Source organism: Schistocerca cancellata, chromosome 1 (genome assembly GCF_023864275.1).
Source record: "Schistocerca cancellata isolate TAMUIC-IGC-003103 chromosome 1, iqSchCanc2.1, whole genome shotgun sequence".
In the NCBI taxonomy this organism is placed as follows: domain Eukaryota; kingdom Metazoa; phylum Arthropoda; class Insecta; order Orthoptera; family Acrididae; genus Schistocerca; species Schistocerca cancellata.
The window spans coordinates 259,534,183-259,560,352 of record NC_064626.1 but is presented as its reverse complement, the minus strand read 5'-3'; the positions used below and the strand labels follow the sequence as shown (position 1 = coordinate 259,560,352).

Sequence of the window (26,170 nt, the reverse complement as noted above, 5' to 3'; positions counted from 1 at the left end):
GTTTTGTCTTCATAGCTAGCAGTTCATGTTAGCGGAGAGCACGGGCAGCCAATTACGGGATGTGTCGTGAGTGCTCCAACAGTTCCCATCGAAAACACTGCAGGAGTATCTTCATTGCTCCTGCAGAGAGAGGCCTAGAACTTTCATGAGAAAGAAAAGGCATAACAGCTACGTTATGTGAGCTGCATGACATCAGGGGAAATCTCTCACCAGGCACTCATACTAGGTGGGAGAAACTACTTATGTAGGCATTTTCACGTACCCATTGTGAGCCCAAAACTGTAAAGAGCGACGTGATGCGATCGACGGCCATGCTTGAGACACGACCCAAAATGTCTGTGCATAACTTCATCGGATTTTTACTGTGGTTTAGATTTCCGTCCGACTGCATTTTATTTCCCCAACAGCCCTCGCATATAAATGACCTAGATTAAATGTCGGTAGTTCCGGGCGGTTTTTTGCGGATGACACTGTTGTACACAGAGAAGTGGCGAAATGAAGGTAGAGAGGCAGAGAATCGATTCTTGGTGCAGGGAGTGGGAACTGATCTTAAACGTAAACAAATTTAACGCGTTATGAATACTTAGACAGAAAGAGTCTTTATTGTATGAATACAAAACTGCAGAAAAACCACTGGAAGGAATTGATTTCATAAAATATCTAGCACCACGTGTATGGAGTGACCTGAAGTGGAACGAACACATAAAATTAATCGCTAGTAAGGCAGATGCTAGACTGTTATTCAGTGGAAGAACCCTTAGGAAACGTTGTCCATGAAGAAAGAAATTAGCTTACAAAACATTTATTCGAGCGATACTTCAACACTGTCCGTCAATTTGGGATCCGTACCAGATAGGATTCATAGACGAAATATAAAGAAGCTTCATGCAACACAAGCGCATTTCGTTGCAATTTAATGCGGTAAGCACGAGATGATAAACCAACTGCAATAGCAGACAATCCAAGACAGGCTTTCTGCATCACGGTGTGGTTTATTCTTTAAGTTCCAAGAGCGTACGTTCTTAGAAGAGTCAACAAATATATTGCATTCTCCTGCTTATATCTCGCAAAAACATCATGAAGGTGGAATTACACAGAGTCACACGGAGGATTATCGGCAATTGTTTTTCCTCCAAACTCTTCGCGGCTGGAACAGTGGCACACACCCCATGGTGTCTTGCAGGGCATAGACACAGATGTAATTTCAAAACGACGTTGACGAAAAGCCATTCTCATGTCATTCATGTATAAGCACTTGTCTGACAGAAACGGAACACAAGGCACTCTGCAGCAACAGGTAGCGGATTCAGTATTACCTACACGACGGGTTGAAGAGGACCATTTCCGCGTACATAAGAAATCAGTGTGCATTTACAGGTAACAGGGCGGCATTCGTTCTATATAATTATGCAGAGAAGTACAAACAAGTGACTTACTGCCATTCATGTGCAAGTCAAAAAATCATTCAGTGCTGGGGAAGAGAATCGAATAAACGAAAGGTAAATTTCACCCCAGTTGCTCTCAATGAGCTAGTAAAAATAAAAGGAATTCCAATCTCCCGAGCCGTACTTTGACAGTCTCCGTGGAGTTGAAAGACAGAAATTACCTACCTGCCAGATCTATTAGCTCATGTGGCACTGCTGTACAGAAAATTTGTCGTCAGCCTGTCAGGGGCTAAAATGGCTACCAGCGCAATTGGATTAAGGGCTGTCGAGCAAAGGGCTTTGCTGTCGACCTTCACGAACTTGGCGTTAAATTACTCTGACGTGAGTTTTAAAACGTAATAATGTTCGCAGGTACTCTCGGTGGAATAACCCTCCAACGAAATCATGTCAGTTTTCACCTTAGAGCCCTTAGTAATTTGGTGTGACCTCAATTAGCGACAGGATTACGTTAACGGCCTCTAACGAAGTGTTCGTCATCGTATCGCTTGCCTGATAACCGCTACACTGAACGCCATAAAAAATCACCAGCTCAAATTTTAATAAAAATTGTTCAGAAGACAGAACATCATTTAAAAGGAAAAGACACCACAGTGATCCAACATAAGCATTACGAAAACGTATAAAAGACATTTTCCTTCAATAGTGTCACAGAAATTCGGTATAGCAACAACTATAGTAATATTACTGCTCATTTCCCCGGAAAACGCACGTAACAGACTTGATGAAATGTTGCGTAACTGATTTTGCAGTGTACACAAAAAAAGTCCTTTCAGCATCTTTAATGAGAATATTTGGTAGTTCATACGAGATAATATTTCAAAATTATTGTGATGCTGTATGTCAGGTTTACATCATGAGTGGGTGACCCAGATTGAACAATAAAATCACAGTGAATTTGGTAAGATCTGAGAGTGAGATATTATCTGCAAAAGCCTTCTGACCAGTATGCATCGATTTCGGAGTTTCGTTTCTAAAATTTCTGAATGCTTCATGTTGATTCACAGAAATAATTTGATATAAAAAATTAATGTTTAAATTTTATACCACAGCATGAAAATGAAACTTCAACAGAAAACAAATTCCAAACCCAATCCATATCGCCTGATGGTAACCAGAAACGTAAGCAGACAATGAATAATATCATGTGTAACAAATCACATATGTATGAATATCTCAATATCATATAGTAATAAAAACACTCTCTTGTTGGAAATTGGTCTTATGAAGCCATATACATGATAAAACAATCGATATATAGTGAAACTTCGACTGCAGCTACTTACTTCATGAAGTTCTCAGTAGATTTATACTTCACAACTACGAAATCAGCACATGGTGCTCTTTGGCCCAAACAAGTTGATTACAGAGTTATTTTATGAATAATTAAATTTTTAAATTTGAGAAACAAAAACTTTGTTTCCTTGTGCTGTCAGTATTTTATTTTGAAATGGTTTTCGGTATATGGAGATAAAGTCACCGTTTTTCATTTTGATGGTCCATTAAGTTAAAAACCAGTTCGAAATAAACAAATTTAAAAAAGCAATTTGTTGGTTTTTCTATCTTAAATATTACAGTATTCTACCAGGAAGTGATAGGATAATCAACAAATATGATGATCAGCTATAGATGATTGCCATCAGTTTTTTAATATGAGGTTTAGAGTTATGTAATTTCAAAACTAACTGTTGTTGTTGTGGTCTTCAGTCCTGAGACTGGTTTGATGCAGCTCTCCATGGTTCTCTATCCTGTGCAAGCTTCTTCGTCTCCCAGTACCTACCGCAGCCTACATCCTTCTGAATCTGCTTAGTGTATTCATCTTTTGGTCTCCCTCTACGATTTTTACCCTCCATACTGCCCTCCAATACTAAATTGGTGATCCCTCGATGTCTCAGAACATGTCCTACCAACCGATCCCTTCTTAAACTACCTAGAGAATGTAATAAAAAATAATTTGTTACAATGAACTAGAAACACACCAGACTTTGAAATTTACTGGAATTTGAAACTATTGTATGGTAAAAAGTATGTAGAAACTTGCGTTTGGAGGTGAGTGTTGTTCCAAAAAACATACACTGTATCACAGATGCTTACCCTCCTCCGCATCTCAATTCATGAGGAGTAGTTTTTATCTCCTAAAGTTGCTAGGATATGTGAATTGTGTCATTTACTTGATTCGTAAAAGTGGTATAATATTGACGAGATTTTCCAGCACTGGCTCATAAATGTGACTATTTGCTATAAAAGCATTACAAAGAGGGTTGAAACATAAAAAAAGTTAAACAAGAAGGCTAGTGAGGAAATCTACAGGTGTCAGTGGCATTTACAAAAAAGTGTTAACCACAGAGAACGGCAGTAAGGCTCATAGGGCGCGGCGGTGCGCTGCGACGCTCGGAAGTCGGCGCGGCCGTTGGGCTGACCTTGAGGTGCTAGCGCGCCGGTAGGGGTGGCGTCTGGTCCGGCTGCCGGCTGCTGGTGGCTGGCGGGTTGCGGCGTGGCGAGGCGGCGCGGCGCGTCGCGTCCTCTCAGCCCTGAGCGTCGCCGTCGGACTGGCGGGGGCGCGCCGGCGCTGGTGCCAGGCGCCGCCGCGCCGCAGCGCCACCGCCGCCTCGCATTTGTCAGGGCGTGCAGGCGGCGGCCGCACAAAGGAGTGACCACTGCGCGCCGGAACGGCGGCACAGGGCGCACTGGCGCTGGAGTTTACCGACTGCGCATTTAGCAACCATAAAAATTTATGGAGCGAGCAAAACTTGGCTCGCCCACATCGCGATACGAGTGCCTCTCCAAGTAAATGACGGTGGACACCGACCGATTTGTACAACACATTGGGATACACGTTTGACCTCTTCCTAAAACTGAGTTGGGCTTTGTTTCAAATATGTAACCAGATATCTTCGTGAAGAAATGACTAGTTTTGATATACCATTTGTTTAGAATGTTGAATGCTGTAATTATGGGATAGATCATTAGCAGCCTATCTTAGTGTAATAAAAAAAGTTTCTTCCATATGCTTCATCAAGGGTACAACTTTCAGGAATGAGGAACGTTTGTAGGTGTATGTATGTGTGTGTTTCAAGTTTACATGCGCTCAACGGCGACACATTAAAAGAAACGAATGTGGATAAAATCGCTAAATTTTTGCACACATTGAAGATGGAACCTACCTGCCAGGCTAGGCGAGCACATTAACGCACTGCTTCCTAGACTCGGGTAGGCGCGCCGACCCTGTGTATCTGCAGGAAAAACGTCACAAGCAAAAGAAAGAAAGATTGAAGATGGAACCTACACACTTCAACTTAACTCGCTTGGACCTACACTATCATGCTGTCTCACTTCCTCACTCGACATCTTTTCAGACCAGAGGGCAGTGGGATATTTGCCTACAGATCTGTTTTCTATTTTAAGTAACTTTAAAATGAATGTGATTAGAGCTTCAAAGTTTTATGAATTGTGCAACATGTTTACCCAGAATTTAGGGAGATAGTCTTACTGTGTTAACAGAGTCACTGGCATACCCATTTTTTTTAAGTGGACATCTGGTCACATTTCAATGTGGCGTTGTTATAGTTCTTTGTCGCTTTAGTTATGTTTTAATCCCTGGTATAGGAACTTTCACCCTTTCTCCAGAAACGTTCGTCAGGAAAACTGGAAGAAGGGACAGAGGATTCCATTTTACCAAACTTATCATCGTCCGATTGTAAGCTTTCACCTTATCAAATTAGCAAAATGAGTAATGGGTACGTGTAAATGTAACGTATTTGAATTCAAAAGTGTATGGAACAAGGTAATAGAGCGAGATTGAAAATCGATCTGAATAGCACTCTATCTTCAGGCCACGAGTGGCCCACCGGGACCATCCAACAGCCATGTCATCGTCCGTGGAGGATGCGGATAAGAGAGGCATGGGGTCAGCACACCACTCTCCTGGTAGTTATGATGGTATTCCTGACCGAAGTCGCTACTATTCGGTCGAGTAGCTCCTCAATTGGCATCACGAGGCTGAGTTATACCCGAAAAATGGCAACAGCGCATGGTGGCCTGGATGGTCACCCATCCAAGTGCCGACCACGCCCGACAGCGCTTAACTTCGGTGATCTCACAGGAACCGGTGTAGCCACTGCGGCAAGGCCGTTGCCAAATCGATCTGAATACAAAGAATCAATTATGTATGAACAACCTTTTCGTGAATAGTCCAACTGGGAATACATACGAGGTCTGTTCAAAAAATTCCGCAACTTTGTCTACACAATTTTTCTACACTCACATTTTACTTATTGTGCATGGTCACGTGCGAAATACTCTGCTCCACAGTTGATACACTTCTCCCAACTCCATTACACTTCTGGAAGCTGTCTTCATACTCCTCTTGCCGTATCGCGCGAAGTGCCGTCTACGATTTTCTTTTATCTTACCTATCGTTGCAAATCTCCGTCCTTTCAACGGAGTTTTCAACCCTGGAAATTAAAAAAGTCCGCAGGTGACAGATCTGGAGGGTACAGAGGGTAGAGGCAGCACAGTGATTTCCTTTTTGGGCAATAGTCATGCAGCAAGAGGGATAAATGTGCTGGTGCATTACCGTTATGCAAGAGCCGTGAATTTTCTTACCACTTTCAGGCTGTTTCCTTCTCACATATTCTGACAAGCGTTGAAACACGTCCCGACAGTACCATTCATTAACAATTTGTCCCTCCGGCACAGATTCAAGGTGAAATAATCCTTCAAAATCAATGGCTTTGACATTTGACTTGACTTGACTTTTTTCGTGTTGCAGAACTTTTCCCAACCCAGTTGAAGACTGAACCTTCATCTCATCAGCATAACCGTATAGCCATGGCTCATCACGGGTTATGACTACCTTAAAGAAAATCTCTTTCTCATTTACGCCATGCAATAGGTCTCGATAGTTTGGCGAAGGTCTTTCTGGTCTCGAAACATGAGTTGTCGGACGAACTTGGTGGCAACACGATGCATTCCAAGTGCTGTGTCAGGATTTCATCACATGATCCAAGTGAACATCTTGAACAGACTGTCTTCAATTAGCATTCACAATTTTATTGACGTTCCTGACACGACAGTCGTCGGTAGACGTCGAAGGGCAGCCTGAACGAGGGTCATCTTTAACTACCGTCCGGCTATTTTTAAATCGTATGAACCATTCGTAACACAGAGTACGGCTGAAACACTCATCACCATAGGCTTCCTGTATCATTTGGTGTGTCTGCGTAAAGATTTCTTGTGTTTCATGCAAAATTTAATGCAGACGCGTTGTTCCTCTAACTCTGCCTTCTCGAAATTCGCAAACTGTGTGATTCAACGTCCTACTTAATACAGTAATGAACAGTATCTAACAGACATACAACAATGAAACTTCCTGCAGTTACACATTAAACAGACGTGCCCAAGGATGTCGACCGTATTTCGCTCCAACCCCACTGGCGCGAAATTACGAATGTTCCGAAATTTTTTGAACAGAGATCGTACGTGTGAACTAAAAACTGAAATGAAGCATCTCTAGAAGAATACTTTAAAAGCACAGAATCCCGAATGATCGTAGAGAAATGTATTATCTGGAGAACTACAAAAAAAATGTTAGTAGAATGGGCAGGAGTTCAAGATAGGCAGAAATTTACTCCAGCTGAGACCCCCAGAAGAATCTACAATGGCCCAGGTCATCTCATCTATGTGACCCGTTAGGCCAATCGGAACTAGATACACGTCACTGCTTACGAAAGCCATACGACTATACAACAAAACCTAGACCTCTACTTCGCACTGGAAGATAGTAGAATACGCCATCGTATAGAGCAGGGTCTGCCAATGAGTGCAAAACGGTCCGCCAATGAGTGAAAAACTTCACGTGTGCTCAACGTCCTGCAAGCGGATGGTCCGAGGCTGTCTCTTTGTCGGCACCACTTTGTGCGTCTTGGCTTCGCTTGGTCCTTCTCGGTATATCGCAACATTTCAGTTTAGCAGTGCGATGCGACATTTTCTTCCAGCATTGGGAGTTTCTTATTTTCGTTGGGACGACTTTTTCAGTTCGACAGAGTCGGGGTGGAAGCGCTATTTATCCTACGCTGTTTGTTCGCGGCCCAAGGTAAGTTCACAAGTGCAGTGCTACTTGTGCAAAAAGATCGCTTCGAGATTGTTTTTACCGCGACGTAATATTTTCTCTCTGAGCGTTTTCCCGCCACGTATTATTTGCTCTCTGAAACAAATACTGTCTGAAAGGCGTAGTTATTCGAACAACTGTTGTTTTGCGATACTTGTCAAGCTTGCTCTGTTTTCAATAGTTGTGTACAAGGCAAATTCGGAATTTCTAGTTACCTGTAAAAGAGTTCAGTAACAGAAGATTTCACTCTCAGTTCGCAGCGTCCAGCAGAAGTTTTCTCAACACAAAGGTAAGAGAAACTAAACTTTTGTAGAGCAGGTTGAGACTGACGCGTAGTCAGTAGTGACTGTGGCCAGAGGAAGTTGTGAATATTTGCAATCTGCGTTCTTCTGGAATGTGAATTCATTAGAATTATTGCGTTGGTATTGGAAGTGGAGGTTAGACATGTAGACATAAGAAAACACATGGACTCGGCATGCACGCAGTTGATCGTGTTCTGTCGTTCCCGCTAGAGCATTTGTATCAGGATCACTCGGTGGCAGAATCTATACTGCAACTTAAAGGGTATTTCTGTTGGTTTTCAGTGGCTTCGTACAGATAATAAACTAGCTGTGAATTCATAGTGTTGTAACGCCGTGGTAGGCTTACGGTCAGTTTGCATTCATAATTTATCGTATGAGAGGCTCATTATCGTAATTTATAAATATTCCGTTGATGAAACTGACTGCCTCGTACCCGTTTAGCAACACTCAGTTGGTGCAGTAATTCTGTGTACTTTTTCAGGCCTGTTATGTTTCGAATTTACCGTTGCTCTTAATATACTAATATTTACTGAAAATCGGAAATGAATCGCCCGGTTATCGTAACCTCCAATCTTGTGCCACGACCTATAATAAAACTTTAATATTTGTTAGTAGGTTCTGTGAATTTTTCATGCGTACTTTATTGGCAGTGTATACGAGCACCTCGTACATGGTTGCGTGTGTGTGTGCGTGCATGTGTGTGTGAGTACATGTGTTTCTGAAGATCGGAATGTTAATGTTGTAACCGCAGACTCTGCGGTGTAAAATTAGCTTGAACTCCAACGGCGTTAAAATAATATATTCGGATTTCTGTCACAAATACGGGTATAAGGAAGATTCCTGCCACGTAATGTCGTCTCGTAATATAAATGTAACCAACAGTAGGTGCTTTATGTTTCTGTAACTGTATATGTTAATATAGGGATGCAACTGAGGTTCTTACATCGAGCTGTAGAATTATTAGCCCGCAAATTATCTCCAACCCTACTGCCTACTCTGTATAAACTATTTAGTAAGTCTGATTTAGTGATTTGTTTTTCTTAAAAATTTCGTGCTGATCATTACAACTATAGTTAGAAGTTTTTCAAATACATTTATACGACATAAGTGGTGGGATACCTTCTAATATCGCATCGGACCTCCTTTTGCACGGCGTAGTGGAGGAACTGGACGTGACAAGGACTTAACAAGTCGTTGGAAGCGTTTGAAGCCCTCTGCGGAAATAATGAACCCTGCAGCCTCTACCGCTGTCCATAATTACGGAACTGTAGCCGGTGCAGGATGGTGTGCGCGTATTGAGCTCTCAGTTACGTCCCGTTAAGTCGATTGGTCGATCTGGCTAACCGAAACATTCCCTCCAATTGGCCAGATCGATCTTCAAGCCAATCGCGGACAGTTGTGGCCTGGTGACATGACGTAGTTATTTGGGAATATGAAGTTCATGAATGGACGCAAATGATCGCTGTCCATAATTACGGAACTGTAGCCGGTGCAGGATGGTGTGCGCGTACTGAGCTCTCAGTTACGTCCCGTTAAGTCGATTGGTCGATCTGGCTAACCGAAACATTCCCTCCAATTGGCCAGATCGATCTTCAAGCCAATCGCGGACAGTTGTGGCCTGGTGACATGACGTAGTTATTTGGGAATATGAAGTTCATGAATGGACGCAAATGATCGCTGTCCATAATTACGGAACTGTAGCCGGTGCAGGATGGTGTGCGCGTACTGAGCTCTCAGTTACGTCCCGTTAAGTCGATTGGTCGATCTGGCTAACCGAAACATTCCCTCCAATTGGCCAGATCGTTCTTCAAACCAGTCGCGAACAGTTGTGGCCTGGTAACACGACGTAGTTATTTGGGAATATGAAGTTCATGAATGGACGCAAATGATCTCCGAGAAGGCGAACATAACCGGTCCCAGTCATGATCGGTTCAGGTGAAACATGGGATTGATTCCATTCCATGTCAACACAGCCCACACCATTACGGAGCCACCTCCAGCTTGCACAGTGCCTTGTTGACAAGTTGGGTGCATGGCTACTTGGTGTCTGCGCCTTACTCAAATCCTCACATCAGCTCTTACTAACTGAAATCAGGACTCATCTAACCAGACCACGCTTTTCCTGTTGTCTTGGGTTCAACCGATAAGGTCAGCAGCCCAAGAGAAGTGCTGCAGGCGATGTCCTGCTGTTAGCAAAAGCACCTGCATCGGTCGTCTGCAGCCATAGCCCATTAACGCCAAATTTCGCAGCTCTGTCCTAGCGGAAACGTTCGTCGTACGTCCCATATTGATTTCTGTGGTTATTTCATGCAGTGTTACGAGTCGCTTAGCACTGACAACTCTACGCTAAAGATGCTACTCTCGGTCGTTGAGTGAAGGTCGTCTGCCACTGTATTGTCTGTGGTGGGATGTAGTGCCAGAAATTCGATATTCACGACGCACTCTTAACACTGTGGATCTCAGAATATTAAATTCCCTAACGATTTTCGAAATGGAATATCATATGCGCCCAGATCCAATAACCATTCCGCCTTCAAAGTCTGTTAATCTCCGTCTTGCACCCATTATCTAGTTGGAAACCTTTTCACCTGAATCACTTGAGTAGATATGACAGCTCCGGGAATGCAATGTCGTTTTACACCACGTGTAGGCTATACTACCACCATCTGCATACGTACGCATCGCTCCACCATGTCTTCTGCCAACTCAGTGTGTATCTTATTTGTTTTGAATGTCACACTGAATCTTTAGTACAGAAACAGCAGAGTTATATGTCGACGTCGGAAAACCTAATTTATTGAACACGCATCTGTTCACTGATTGATACAACACAGTGTAAGACAATACTTCGTAGTATTCGCTGATCACACTCACCGCGAATCTCTTTTTATGAACCCGATGTACGTAGAAGAGCTTCTTCACAATAATTCTGTCCTGCAAGTTATCGGAATACATGAAGGCTCCCGTCTTTGCAGTACGGGCTCTTGGATATCAGATGATAAAATGAAACATTCTCCACTATGTAAGCTCATATAGTTGTCAAACCTAGCCTACCGTGCAGGGGGTTACTCTTTCTAAGAGGGCTGTGGCAACTGTTCCAGATAGTGCCCGATTGCAGACCAGTCACCTTTCGGGAGAAGCGTGCCAGCTACTTGCGGACTCCGATCTTGCCGGTGGTGAGCAAGCTGAGGGATAGCCTGCTTGCGGAAGACGCTTCTGTTGGCTCTGAAGGACACTCCTGAGATTCCTTCGGTGAGTGAACGTCGTTTGCTAATCGAACACCTGCGCAATGTAGATATTTATGAAATACCCGACACATGTTGTCTGTGTATTACAACGCTGACGATGGGAGAAAAGCGTCTATACTATAATGTGTGTATACTCCAGCTCACAAAATTCCTGTCGTCACTACATGCGGCACTATGCTTACCTAATATATTTCAAAACGGTGTGGATGAAATCGGGTTTTTCCGACACTCAAGCTTCTGGCACTTATGAAGGTAGGGTCGTGTGTTTTTGATAGCCCTTGGGCTAGGGACAATTTGTATACCCAACAGAAGGATCGTCTTAGTTTTGCTATTCTACAGTACAAGGTCGAAGTATGAATACCACACACTTCCTCTTGCTTAGGAAAAGGGAGCAAATCGGTTGGTTCTTTTTGCAATTAGTGTGGTCTACGGTGGGCTTGTTGAGACTTATGGATATACCACTAGTTCGTGGGCGGTTCCTCGGAAGGTTTTTTTTTACTATATTTTAACCGACCAAACCCCAGCCGAGAATTCCAAGACAGGTATCCATGCCAAATGCATGAAATTTTTACTACATGTTCCTAAGATTCCAACCTCGTACAACCTTGGAAGCTTTATTCATATCTTCAACTGCTTTCGGAATACATAGGTTCAAATTAACCCTACTTATATACGTAAAATACACACGTAGGATCGGTTGTGAGGAGGAAACTTATTTATAAAATGACTTAGCACGGATGAATATGTTGCAAAGTATCTACGTTATCGTGTGGGAACCCCATGTTGAAGTATTGAAGCATGTGCAAAGTTCTTTTGCTCATAAAATCTGGTCTGAGGAGTGAAATTGTTTTTGCTTTATTGCAATTCCGCATAAGTAAATTATCCTAATTTTACTTAAAAATGGCTCTGAGCACTATGGGACTTAACATTTAACGTCGTCAGTTCCCTAGACTTAAGGTACTTAAACCTAACTAACCTAAGGACATCACAAACATCCATGCCCGAGGCAGGATTCGAACCTGCGACCGTAGCAGCAGCGCAGTTCCGGACTGAAGCGCCTAGAACCGCTCGGCCACTACGGCCGGCTCCTAATTTTACTGAGAAATATATTTCATTTCTTACTAGATACATGCTCTGCTGCACCAGGTAAAAGAAGGGAACGATTGGAAAAATGCTTCTATCGGAACACAGGAAAGACAAATATCTTACTGTTAATTTAAAATCTCTGACTAAAAAGTGGGGTACCAGTTGCATTTTTCTACCTTTCGCAGCACCTATAAGATTTTTCCAAAATTTTGGTTTCCGAACATTTTCCTGCTTTCTTCCGCTGAGTCAGAGTAAGACAATGATATTGATAAAGAGACACGAAAGTAATACTAGTAAATATTGGAAGAAAGTAGACAGTGGTTGGTTATTTGAAGAGGGAAAGAGACAGTGACAGTGTGAGAGAAAAGAGAAACACTGTGGCAGCAGAACATATTTAACTGTGACAAACAGTGCTAGGAAAAGGGTGAAGCAAACAGTTCTGGGAGGGGGGATAAAGAAAGACAAAGACATAAAGGGGAAGTGGGCCGGGCCGGCCGGAGTGGCCGAGCGGTTCTAGGCGCTACAGTCTGGAACCGCGCAGGTTCGAAATCCTGCCTCGGGCATAGATGTGTGTGATGTCCTTAGGTTAGATAGGTTTAAGTAGTTCTAAGTTCTCGGGTACTGATGACCTCAGAAGTTAAGTCCCATAGTGCTCAGAGCCATTTGAACCATTTTTGAAGGGGAAGTGGGGTCAGAGCCAATGATACTGAGAGACAGAGTAATGACAATGACAACGAAGAAGAGAGAGACAATGACAGGGAGAAAAGACAGCAGCAGTAGGAAGGAAACAATAAGGCATTAGCAGTAAGAGAGAGCTCGAGGAGACAGCGACAGTAAGAGGAGACTGTAGTAGTAGGACAGAACGAAGGGAGAGTGTCGCCGTGACACAGGAGACAAAGCCAGAGGGACACAAAGAGATAATGACAATGAACAATGCTTAGTGAGTGAGTGAGAATGGGTGACTGAGAGTGGTTGGGTATAAGTGACTTACAACAATGTGGGAGTCAGGTGAAATAGTAATAGTTTGAGGTAAGTTGCACGTTAAAAAAATCGCGAATATGTTTACATGCTAAAATTTTTGGGAAGAGTTTTGTGAAGGTGCTGAGGAAGGTGGAATGAGGCCGCTGGTACCCTACTTATCAGTCAGAGTTTCTTAAATAAACAGGAGCATATTCGCCTTTTTTGTGTTCCAATGGGAGCATCTTTCCACTGGTATAATATACTTGTTATCTCTTCGATTAAGACGGCCCACAGGACTAAGTACCAGAACCCACGCACAGCTTTAGGCATTAGGTCAGGATCATCTAATAAGAGCAACGTCGGGGATTATTAAGTACAATCGTCTATCTACTGAGAAAGGGCAAATTTAGGAGAGGGGCTAAGTAATCTTAAGGGACAGTATTACAGTGAAACATTTTTATCAGTGTAATCCGTTAATCAGAATTCAGTAATAATACTGCAACATGGTTTCTTGTGAGGACCAAACCTACGTCTAAAAAGGTTATAAACCGCCATTTTCTTTTCTCTGCAGCTATTCCACTTTACTAAATGTCAGCGTAATCAATGAACACATGATCGAGACTAGAGAATAGCGGTAGCACAAAGTTCATCTCGCAAAAACTTTTCAGTAGTGTTGTTCCATAAATATTAGATTTTGGTACCACGTTTATAGGAACGATAGTGCCAGCGACACCAAATTCGATTAAACCGGTATAGAAATAATACAGTATGATGAACTTGTCATGTTAAGACTACAGTTCTTGTAATGCATTTAAGTACTATGTTAGTGCTGCCGAAAACACATTACAAAAGTTGAAATGATCGTTACCAAACAGCAGAGCGTATATATTTGCGCCTAATAAAAGATATTAGTGCTTGTTAATTGGTAAGCAACAACTGCCAATTGCTACGGAACAACCGACAATTGCTTCCGAACACCCGACCAATGACAGCAAAGAGAAATGTAGAGGTCGGGACGTGTTAATTGCAGCTAAGTCTATGCACGAACACCATTTTATGCATTTGACAGTTCATACAGTACGTTGTATGACGAAGGTTGTTGTGGAACCTATTAGTGCGACATTCCATGTGGTAAGGCAACGCATTTGCAAGGTCCATTTGAGTGTTTACCATCGTGCGGAATCAGTTTAACGGCTCGAAGCCTGTCAGAGGGTCACTAACGTGGCCACAGTAAAGGCTGCGTCCAAGAGTGCCACCTCGAGATTAAAGGTGGCCGCTGAAGGTGGAAATGCTATGCGAAAGCATGCTGGCCATAGAAGACTGACCATCACTCAGCATGTGGATGGATACGTAGCCTTAGTCGAGGAAAGGAACAGACACTTCACTCCTAGGCGGATCCCTACAGACCTTGCAGCGACTGCTGATACACTTTTCTCTACCAGACTATTTCGCGGTGATTAGATCAGGATCGTTTGTATTCTCGGAAGCCAATTACATGCATACCTCCTCAACCACGCTATCGACGAGAAAGAGTTCGTTGGTGTAGGAGGATGCTGGTTTGTGACAGCAACAGAGGTCCAGAGTGATGTTCTCCGATGCGTACTGCTTCACTGTGGCGAGTGATTCTGGCCACCAGTTAGTGTAGAGGGAGAGGGGAACACGTTACGTACCAGAGAAAGTCCATGAACGTCATCGGTATGGTATAGGCGTCATAGAGCGGGCGGACATTATGCGCAATGGCCGAACTTAGCTGCACATTTTTACGCAAGGTACCGTTACAGCAAAGCGGTACTGCAGAGAGAATATACTGGATCATGCCCGCCTGTTTAGGGGTGTGGCAGGTCCCGAATTTCTGTTTATGGAAAACAATGCCCGCACACAAAAGGCTGATGTGGTGTCGATCACATTGGAAAGAGAAGATATTGATGGAATGGGCTGCGTATTTCCCAGATCTAGACCCAATAGAACGCGCCTGGGATATTCTTGGCAGACGTGTTTCGAAACGAACACTCCCCTCTCCGAATCGAGCAGGAGCTGAAAATCACCTTGAGGGGAATGGGACAATATCCCCGAAGGACTCCGCAAAGGTTTGGTAGCCAATGCGAATAACTGGTGAAAAGTGAGAATTAACGCCCGTAGAGGGTATATTGCTTAATGAGACTCCGACATCGACCTTTGTGTTTGTTGTCTGACCTGCATCACACATGAACGGCATTTGTGCCACTTATGCTGCTTTATCACATTGTGAAATCTGTACCATTTTTATTGTAGATGTAACACTCTGTCTCTATTACGTATGTACTGTGGTTAATATTTTCCGTCATTGTAATTATTCGTATCCAACAATGTTTCTGTTCCTTATCAACTGTCAAGCAGTGTACCACGAGACATATTATAACATTTCCTAATGAATAAACCTCACAAACTGATAGCTGCAACCTGAAACATTGTGAACTTGCTTGTATAGTATCTACATTATATTCAGGTGTAATAAAGTATACAGGCATGTATACTATCTCGTCTAAAGTATTCGGAAATCCATATCTAATGCTGAATCGAGCACTAGGTGTGATTGAGTCTTCCCAGGTCACTTTGTTCTTAGTTCATCACGGGTCAGAGGACCTGGAATGTTTATTTGCTCTGGGATTATTCTCGGCAGTTTTTGTCTGGGTTTCTCGCAGTTACGCAGTGTCTCGTAATGCTTGGCTACGATCTCGTTTTTCTTTATTCTTCACTGTTTCCCATTATCCCACTGAAAGACATCCGTCAGAGAATGGAGAATGCGTATAGGTAGCATGGCTGTCGAAAACCACCGTTGTGGAATTGTGCAGCAAGTTCCGTGCTGGTCGCAATTCAACTCAAGACGCTGGTCGATGTTGGAAGTCAGTAGTTAACGCCTACTTAAGTAGGAGACATTCGAGCACCCGCCCTATGTTCCTCATCGATCCCCAAGCGATTATCACACCTTCGAGCCCTTGAAAATGGGCTTGAAGTGTCGACGATTCTCTGGACAAGGATGTGATGCAGGCAGTTACGGATACCTTCCGCAACAGGACACGATGTTCTACCAAATGTGTATTTTCAACCTGGTGTGTCGGTGGCGATTTCACCCGACTAGCGTACCGATTATGGAGTGTACAGCCTTCGAACGGACTTTTTCGGAACGCCCTTTTATTTATTCCCATGATGGAAATTAACATTTTATTGTCACGAAAATACTGTTAAAAATCGAATGAAAAGTGAAATCAGTCGGCTCTCTACGCATGCTGCAAATAAATGTGTTACATTCTTCGCTGTCTTAATCGGTGTCTTTACTTCATTCTCCATTGGATAAACACAACAGAGTCCTACTCTAGTATACTATTCTGTTTCTGGGATTGTTCGTTGGGGCTTAGCTTGACGTTATTTTCCAAAAATGTCACTTCAACTTCCACCATCGCACAATCGTTAACATAATCATCATCACTGCACTCTACGTTCGTCTGTTTTTGTATTTCATTGCATCCATATTTGTCTTGTCCTTCAACTTCACTTTTTCTTCAGGGAAAAGTATTTTAATAATTCTCCTATCCAGTTAGTTTCTCATAACAATTTTCACCAAAACCGGCAATATGAAAATACTGTTACGCACGTCTTGGACATTTACATCGCTTCACCCTCTAAAAAGGACGTGGAATCAATACTTAGCACTGGCTTTCTTGTTTTTCTTAACTAAACTTCTTCAGCCTTTCATTTTACGCCTGTGTTCTTACTTCAGGTTTATGCATGAATTTACGTCTATTGATTTTCTGTCTGTGTGTAGTCTGTGTAGTTCCCAGTGGGTCAATACCGGCTTGTGTGAGATCACTTTGCCAACATATTTTGAATTGCCACGTACCACTGATGATGTGGAAGATTTCCTTGGTCAGGTGAGAGTCGTCCATTCCTCCTATATAGGCGTAGAATTTCGCATGTCCTTTCCGTGTAAGTTAGGCGAACGGTTAAGTCAGAGAATACAGTTCTTCTTATCTTTTACGCATCGACATCTAATTTTTAAATTTGGGTCCAAATATTTTTCTGGGTATTTCTCGTTATATTTTCTCGGTGAATTTGAGGCTGGTTGATAATGATGACGTCTGCGATGTGTAGAGTGCTTCTGTAACAATGATGTGGGGTAGTGACAAAGTTTGGCGTTGGTGAACAGCTGTTTCTTGTAGTACATATTCCATGTAACTGTTTGGGCTTTCGCAGTTTTTCTGCGCATATTTTATTAGTTGCATTATAGTTTCCAAAAATTCCTCCTAGGTGCTTAAAGGGTTTAAATTGTGTAATGCTGCCACAGTTGATTGCAAGTATGAGAGGTTTGGGCTCTTGGAGTCTATGTATTGTGTTCTGTCGTATGAGATTTAGGATCCGGTTCGGATGTCACTCTCATGAACCTTCTCGGTGGCGTGGTTGGCTTTCTTGTGAATCCAGTTAATTATTGCTAGGTCGTCAGCAAAAGCAGAGCACTTATTGTTTATTTGTTTATCCTTCTTTCCAATGCTTATGCCAGGTATTTCACTCTTTCAAGTTGTGATGATATTATTAATTACTGGGCTGAAGAGGAACGGGGAGAATCCATCACTCTGTCATACTGTCGCTCTAATTTGAAAACAGGGGATTGGTCATTTGTCCGTGACTTTTACTTCAGAGGTGTATCAGCAATGGTCGTCAGCTTAACATTTTTTTTTGTTATCCACACCGTATTCACAGACAATATACACTCCTGGAAATGGAAAAAAGAACACATTGACACCGGTGTGTCAGACCCACCATACTTGCTCCGGACACTGCGAGAGGGCTGTACAAGCAATGATCACACGCACGGCACAGCGGACACACCAGGAACCGCGGTGTTGGCCGTCGAATGGCGCTAGCTGCGCAGCATTTGTGCACCGCCACCGTCAGTGTCAGCCAGTTTTCCGTGGCATACGGAGCTCCATCGCAGTCTTCGCAGTCTTTAACACTGGTAGCATGCCGCGACAGCGTGGACGTGAACCGTATGTGCAGTTGACGGACTTTGAGCGAGGGCGTATAGTGGGCATGCGGGAGGCCGGGTGGACGTACCGCCGAATTGCTCAACACGTGGGGCGTGAGGTCTCCACAGTACATCGATGTTGTCGCCAGTGGTCGGCGGAAGGTGCACGTGCCCGTCGACCTGGGACCGGACCGCAGCGACGCACGGATGCACGCCAAGACCGTAGGATCCTACGCAGTGCCGTAGGGGACCGCACCGCCACTTCCCAGCAAATTAGGGACACTGTTGCTCCTGGAGTATCGGCGAGGACCATTCGCAACCGTCTCCATGAAGCTGGGCTACGGTCCCGCACACCGTTAGGCCGTCTTCCGCTCACGCCCCAACATCGTGCAGCCCGCCTCCAGTGGTGTCGCGACAGGCGTGAATGGAGGGACGAATGGAGACGTGTCGTCTTCAGCGATGAGAGTCGCTTCTGCCTTGGTGCCAATGATGGTCGTATGCGTGTTTGGCGCCGTGCAGGTGAGCGCCAAAATCAGGACTGCATACGACCGAGTCACACAGGGCCAACACCCGGCATCATGGTGTGGGGAGCGATCTCCTACACCACTGGTGATCGTCGAGGGGACACTGAATAGTGCACGGTACATCCAAACCGTCATCGAACCCATCGTTCTACCATTCCTAGACCGGCAAGGGAACTTGCTGTTCCAACAGGACAATGCACGTCCGCATGTATCCCGTGCCACCCAACGTGCTCTAGAAGGTGTAAGTCAACTACCCTGGCCAGCAAGATCTCCGGATCTGTCCCCCATTGAGCATGTTTGGGACTGGATGAAGCGTCGTCTCACGCGGTCTGCACGTCCAGCACGAACGCTGGTCCAACTGAGGCGCCAGGTGGAAATGGAATGGCAAGCCGTTCCACAGGACTACATCCAGCATCTCTACGATCGTCTCGATGGGAGAATAGCAGCCTGCATTGCTGCGAAAGGTGGATATACACTGTACTAGTGCCGACATTGTGCATGCTCTGTTGCCTGTGTCTATGTGCCTGTGGTTCTGTCAGTGTGATCATGTGATGTATCTGACCCCAGGAATGTGTCAATAAAGTTTCCCCTTCCTGGGACAATGAATTCACGGTGTTCTTATTTCAATTTCCAGGAGTGTAAAACTAGGTGATGCAATCGATCGATCGGTTTGTGTGTTTGATCTTTGGTATTGATTCAAGTATCATCTCGAGGTACTAGATCTCTTCTCCGCATGACCGATACGATCAGAAGCCTGCCTGATATTCGCTTATCAATTGTTTTGCCTGTTTGTCCAGTCTGGCGAGCGGGGCTGCTGGAAAACTTCGTATACAATTGGCAGAAGCTCAATACTTTGCTAATTGTTTGGAACCACCGTATCTCCCTTTTTTTGTAATAGGTGCATCAAATCGTTTTTGCGTTCTGCTGCTATGATGCCGTTTTCCTATATATTTGCAATGAAACTTGTAGTCTGTCAGTCAAGAGCTGATCTCCGACCTTGAGTCCTGTTATTATTATTATGATTATTGGAAAACGAGCACAGTTTCATATTCCTGTAAAAAACTTCTAAAAATTAAATGTGGAAAGGATCACTTACAGTAACACTGTGCTGCCACATGTGATGGACCAACAGTGCTGCCAGTGGAAAACACAACTACTTCAAAAAAGTTAACACCTGCTGCTGCGACGTAACAGCGTACAGTCTTGAGGACCGCGACTCGAGTACCCGTAATGAGTATCCCTCTATCTCTTACAGCCTTCTGTATGTCACCCCAAATCTCAGATCAACCAAACTTCGCCCGAAAATTGTTTCCCATCACTGTGAGACCCCGTCCGGGGAAGTTCGCCCGTCAAGTGCAAGTCTTATTTCAGTCGACGCCACATTGGGTGACTTGCGCACGGGTGACAAGGATGAAATGATGATGAGGACTACACAATACATAATCCATAATCCACGAGCGGAGAAAATCTCTAACCAGGCCGGGAATCGAACCAGGGCCCGCTGCACGGGAGGCAAGCACGTTAGCACCCAGCGAAGCAGCGGACGTCCTATCACTGTATCACGCTGAGACAAAAAATTTGTAAGTGTTCTCAACTATCTCGAAATACAGGACTGCCTTTTGCTTAACGTCTTAGCCACTACAGTACCTTTAGGGACTAGATTCAAATTGCAGCTGGATTCTGTTTTATATGCTGCTTTTCATATTACTCCTGATAAACGTTCCGTCATAGCCTTAGCTAAAACACGCCTTGCCGCTTTCATCCCATATATTCAGTTAACTGCTCTTTGACATGCGTTTATAGACCACCTGTGTCAGGATCTGTAATTGTAGAACTCTTCAGACAGAACTTGCAGAATATCAAAAGTAATTTTCCTGGTCATGCCGTAGTAATAGGGGGTGACTTCAACTTGCCAGGTGTAGATTGGGAGTGTTATGCCACCAAAACTGGTGCCAGAGACAGGGAATCGTGTGGCATTGTTCTGGATGTCTTGTGCGAAAATTACCTTAAGCAGATATTTAGAGAACCAGTTCGTGAGAGTAAGGTCTTAAACCTCCTGGGAAAAAAAAACAGACCTGAACTTATCGAATCAGTTAACGTAGAGGAAGGTATCAGTGATCTTAAGGCTGTGACAGCATCTATGACGACGAGTCCTACAAGGAATGCCGGCCGGTGTGGCCGAGTGGTTGTAGCCGCTACAGTCTGGAACCGCGCGACCGCTACGGTCGCAGGTTAGAATCCTGCCTCGGGCGTGGATGTGTGTGATGTCCTTAAGTTAGTTAGGTTTAAGTAGTTCTAAGTTCTAGGGGACTGATGACCACAGCAGTTAAGTTCCATAGTGCTCAGAGCCATTTAAACCATTTGAACCTACAAGGAATGTTAAGAAAGGTAGGAAGATATATTTGCTCAGCAAGGCTGACAGGATACAAATCTCAGAATATCTTAGCAGTCAGCATCATATCTTCGGTGATGAGGACGAAGATGTGGAGAACAAATGGAAAAAATTGAAAGGCATCGTTCAATATACCCTAGACAAGAATGTTCGGAGTAAGGTTTCGAGGGATGGGAAAGATCCACCATGGTTCAATAGCGGTGTTGGAAAAGCGCTAGGTAAATAAAGAACCTAGCTCAGAAACAAAAGCTGAACGAAGATAAAATGAGCAATAAGAGAAGCGTTCAATGATTCCGAATGTAAGACGTTGTCAACCAACCTGAGAAAATCCCTAAGAGATTATGGTCGAATGTAAAATCAGTAAGTTGCTCAAGATCATGTATTCATTCTCTCAGCGACCACATCGGCACCGAAACGGAAGATAACAGAGAGAAGGCCGAAATACTGAATTCGGTCTTCCGAAGTTGTTTCACCACGGAAGATCGTAACACTGTGCCACCTTTCAGTCGTCGTGCGAACGTCGAAATGGCAGATATTGAGATAACCGATCGCGGAATTGAACAGCAGCTACAATCGCTTAGTACTGGAAAGGCTTCAGGACCAGATGAGATACCTATAAGATTCTATAAAGATTAAGCGAGAGAACTTGTTGCCTTTGTAGCAGGAAATTATCGTAGATCGCTTGAGCAACGAAAGGTATCTAACGACTGGAAAAAAGCCAAGGTCATTTCAGTTCTTAAGAAAGGCCGTAAGACAGATTCACACAATTATCACAGTTATAGACCTATATCGTTGCCGTCAATCTGTTGTAGAATTATGGAACATGTTTTATGCTCAAGAATTATGACGTTTTAGGAAAATGAACAACTTCTTTATAAAAATCAACATGGATTTCGCGAACAGAGATCCTGCGAAACTCAGCTCGCTCTGTTCCTCCATGAGATCCATAGCGCAGTGGACAACGGCGCTCAGGCTGATGCCTTGACTTCAGTAAGGCATTTGACACCGTCCCACATTGCCGTTTAATGAGAAAAATACGAGCTTACGGAGTATCGGAGCAGACCTGCGGTGGTTTCAAGACTTTCTTGCAGACAGAACTCAACACGTCACTCTTAACGGAAGTAAGTCGACAGAGGTAAAGGTAATGTCCGGAGTACCACAGGGAAGTGTCATAGGACAGTATCTGTTCACAATATACATAAATGATGCAGTAGAAAGCGTCGGATGCTCTTTAAGACTATTTTCAGATGATGCAGTTGTTTATACCAAAGTAGCGACGCCAGAAGATAGTAAGAACTTGCAGAACGACCTGCAGAGAATTGATGAGTGGTGCAAACTCTGACGGTTGACCCTGAACGTAAATAAATGTAACATATTGAGCATACATAAGAAAATAAATCCACTACTGTACAGCTACACTATTGATGACAAACGCCTGCAGACAGCGTCTGCCGTAAAATATCTAGGCGTAACTATCGAGAGTGACCTTAAGTGGAATGACCATACAAAACAGATAGTGGGAAAAGCAGACACAAGACTCAGATTTATCGGAAGACTCTTAAGGAAATGTAACTCATTCATGAAAGAAGTGCCTTATAAGGCGCTTGTTCGCCCGATTGGTGAGTATTGTTCATCTATGTGGGATCCCTATTAGGTAGGACTGATAGAGGAGATAGAGAAGATCCAACGAAGAGCGACGCGTTTAGTCACGGATTCGTTTAGCTGGTGAGAGAACGTTACGGAGATGCTAAACAAACTCCACTGGCAGACGTTACAAGAGACGTTGTGCATCATGGAGATATTTAGTACTGAAATTTCGGGACATCACTTTTCAGGAGGAGTCAGACAACATATTACTTGTGATTTTTGAGTTTCTCCCGGCGTATTTGATAGTCAAAATATCCACGGGTGTGCTGCCGGTCTATAGTGTCCAACGGGCACAATATTTCGGCGATCATACATGTCGCCATCATCAGGCGAACTGACGGACTGAGCTCCTGTGAACGTGCCGGCACGGAGATCCGTACGCTATGGCTGCTCAGAGGGAACTGGGTTCGGTCTCGGCGGCGACCGATTTAAATACCCTCCGCCCGCGGCGCGCTCCCTCCGCCGTCCGCGCCCCGCGCCACGGTCGCGCGGTGAAACAGATTGCGACGGTGTCTGAGATGACGTCGGTGTGATGGCTCTGTCCGCCGTGGTCGTCACAACTATACGTTTGCTCGATTTACTCTTGATTAACCCAATCGCTGGTTCCCAAGCCTTGCTAAGATTATAGCCACAGTCACGGTTTATGAGGTCGTCATTGGTGCGAATTTCGATGGCTTCTCTAACAACGCTGTCCCAGTATCTCGACGTCTGTACCAGAATCCTCGTGCGGTCATACTCCATGGCGTGATTTTGCGACAAACAATGTTCAGCGACCGCCGACTTGCTCGGATACATCTGTCGAGTGTGCCTCTGGTGTTCACGGCATCGATCCTCGACGGTACGCATCGTCTGACCAATATACGACTTCCTCCCCCACATACATCTCGCGTATTGACGACGGGGAGAAAATTCAAGAAACTAGAGCCAATAGATAGGCTTACCGACAATCATTCTTCCCACGCACTACTCGCGAGTGGAACAGGGTTGGAGGGATCAGATAGTGGTACCGAAAGTACCGTCCGGTACACACCATTAGGTGGCTTGCGGAGTATGATGTAGATGTAGATGTAGACAGTGGTTTTTAACGTGGATGAAGGAAGTGAATCATTCTCATGTCGTAATGGCTGAATGATTTCGAAAACAGTGGTGCCAGTCGTGTCCATCATAGATAGGGGTTTCCTAGGCGTGGCATGTGCCTCAATACACATGAGAAGGCGAGGTAGGCAAAGCTTATAATAAGAGTTAAAGTGGTGGGCGGCGGGATCACTTACAAGAGAATTTCTCTTACCAATCAAGCACCTAGGTGAAATTTTTGGAAACGATAGTGACGTAAGATAACTAACAAAATATGTGCATAAAAATTACGTAAGGCCCATACAATTCCCTGGAATTAGTACAACAAGAAGCAGCTGTTCATCGAAGACACACCTGGTCACTATCACACAGTCGTTGTTACAGAAGCACTCTACGCAGGGCAGACGGTATCATTAAATACCAAGCTCAAATACGTAGAGAAAATATAACGAGCAACACCATTTTGTTGACTGGAAACAGCTGATAGATTCTGAAGATAAGTGTCTCTATTACAGGATCCACCTTCATAAATTGTCAGATACCTTAGTGATGAAGGAATTAGCATGTTTCATCAAAATATGATGGGTATTAGAGATAAAGTTCTTGAACTGCTTATGTATGTTGACGCTGACATTACTGGTACATCAGGGTAAAAACCGTGACAGTTCAGAAGTTTCCTTTACCAGGATACAGATTAGGTGGCAGTTTTTCAAATAGCTCTTTGTGGAGTGGTGCAGTGGCCATGTACGTGAAAAACGGTATTCCATGTAAGTCCGTCAAAGCACCGCACTGAACAGCATTCTGAATGTTATCCAGGAGCAGCTGAATTTATTGAAACTAAATTTTTAATTATAGTTATTTGTAGGTCCTCTGACTCTTATTTCAAGACATTTCTGTTCAAGCTAGAGAGAGTTTTATTTCACTTCGTAGAAGGTACTAAAAGTAGTTGCATGTGGTGATTTTAATGTTAATTTTACAAGTGATTGTACGATAAAGAAACTGTTGGAAGATCTCCTTAATTCGTATTATTCTCATGCAGTCAACTCTTTCCAACCAGAGTGCATGGCAACAGTACATAACATATTTGTCCATTTTTCATTGTTAGAACGGCATTACGTTAGTAAAAGAGTGTGTCGCCTTTCAGGACATAACGCACGAATTTAACACTGAGAAATTTGTTCACATGCTAAGTATAATTGCAAGCTATTAAGAAAAGTTAAATCACTGACAACAGATACATATTAAAATCTCATTGAAGAACAAGAATAGGACGATTTTTATAGTTCTCATAGCACTGACGATTGAGAAATTCACTGCTGGGACCAGGGTATAATACACTCCTGGAAATGGAAAAAAGAACACATTGACACCGGTGTGTCAGACCCACCATACTTGCTCCGGACACTGCGAGAGGGCTGTACAAGCAATGATCACACGTATGGCACAGCGGTCACACCAGGAACCGCGGTGTTGGCCGTCGAATGGCGCTAGCTGCGCAGCATTTGTGAACTGCCGCCGTCAGTGTCAGCCAGTTTGCCGTGGCATACGGAGCTCCATCGCAGTCTTTAACACTGGTAGCATGCCGCAACAGCGTGGACGTGAACCGTATGTGCAGTTGACGGACTTTGAGCGAGGGCGTATAGTGGGCATGCGGGAGGCCGGGTGGACGTACCGCCGAATTGCTCAACACGTTGGGCGTGAGGTCTCCACAGTACATCGATGTTGTCGCCAGTGGTCGGCGGAAGGTGCACGTGCCCGTCGACCTGGGACCGGGCCGCAGCGACGCACGGATGCACGCCAATACCGTAGGATCCTACGCAGTGCCGTAGGGGACCGCACCGCCAGTTCCCAGCAAATTAGGGACACTGTTGTTCCTGGGGTATCGGCGAGGACCATTCGCAACCGTCTCCATGAAGCTGGGCTACGGTCCCGCACACCGTTAGGCCGTCTTCCACTCACGCCCCAACATCGTGCAGCCCGCCTCCAGTGGTGTCGCGACAGGCGTGAATGGAGGGACGAATGGAGACGTGTCGTCTTCAGTGATGAGAGTCGCTTCTGCCTTGGTGCCAATGATGGTCGTATGCGTGTTTGGCGCCGTGCAGTTGAGCGCCACAATCAGGACTGCATACGACCGAGGCACACAGGGCCAACACCCGGCATTATGGTGTGGGGAGCGATCTCCTACACTGGCCGTACACCACTGGTGATCGTCGAGGGGACACTGAATAGTTCACGGTACATCCAAACCGTCATCGAACCCATCGTTCTACCATTCCTAGACCGGCAAGGGAACTTGCTGTTCCAACAGGACAATGCATGTCCGCATGTATCCCGTGCCACCCAACGTGCTCTAGAAGGTGTAAGTCAACTACCCTGGCCAGCAAGAT

At 44.4% G+C, this 26,170-nt stretch overlaps 1 pseudogene; it reads right to left on the bottom strand.

Moving 5' to 3' along the window:
- Positions 1 to 5,460: 5,460 nt before the first annotated feature.
- LOC126097589 (5S ribosomal RNA) lies at positions 5,461 to 5,578 on the bottom strand (annotated as a pseudogene).
- Between the last annotated feature and the right edge of the window lie 20,592 nt (positions 5,579 to 26,170).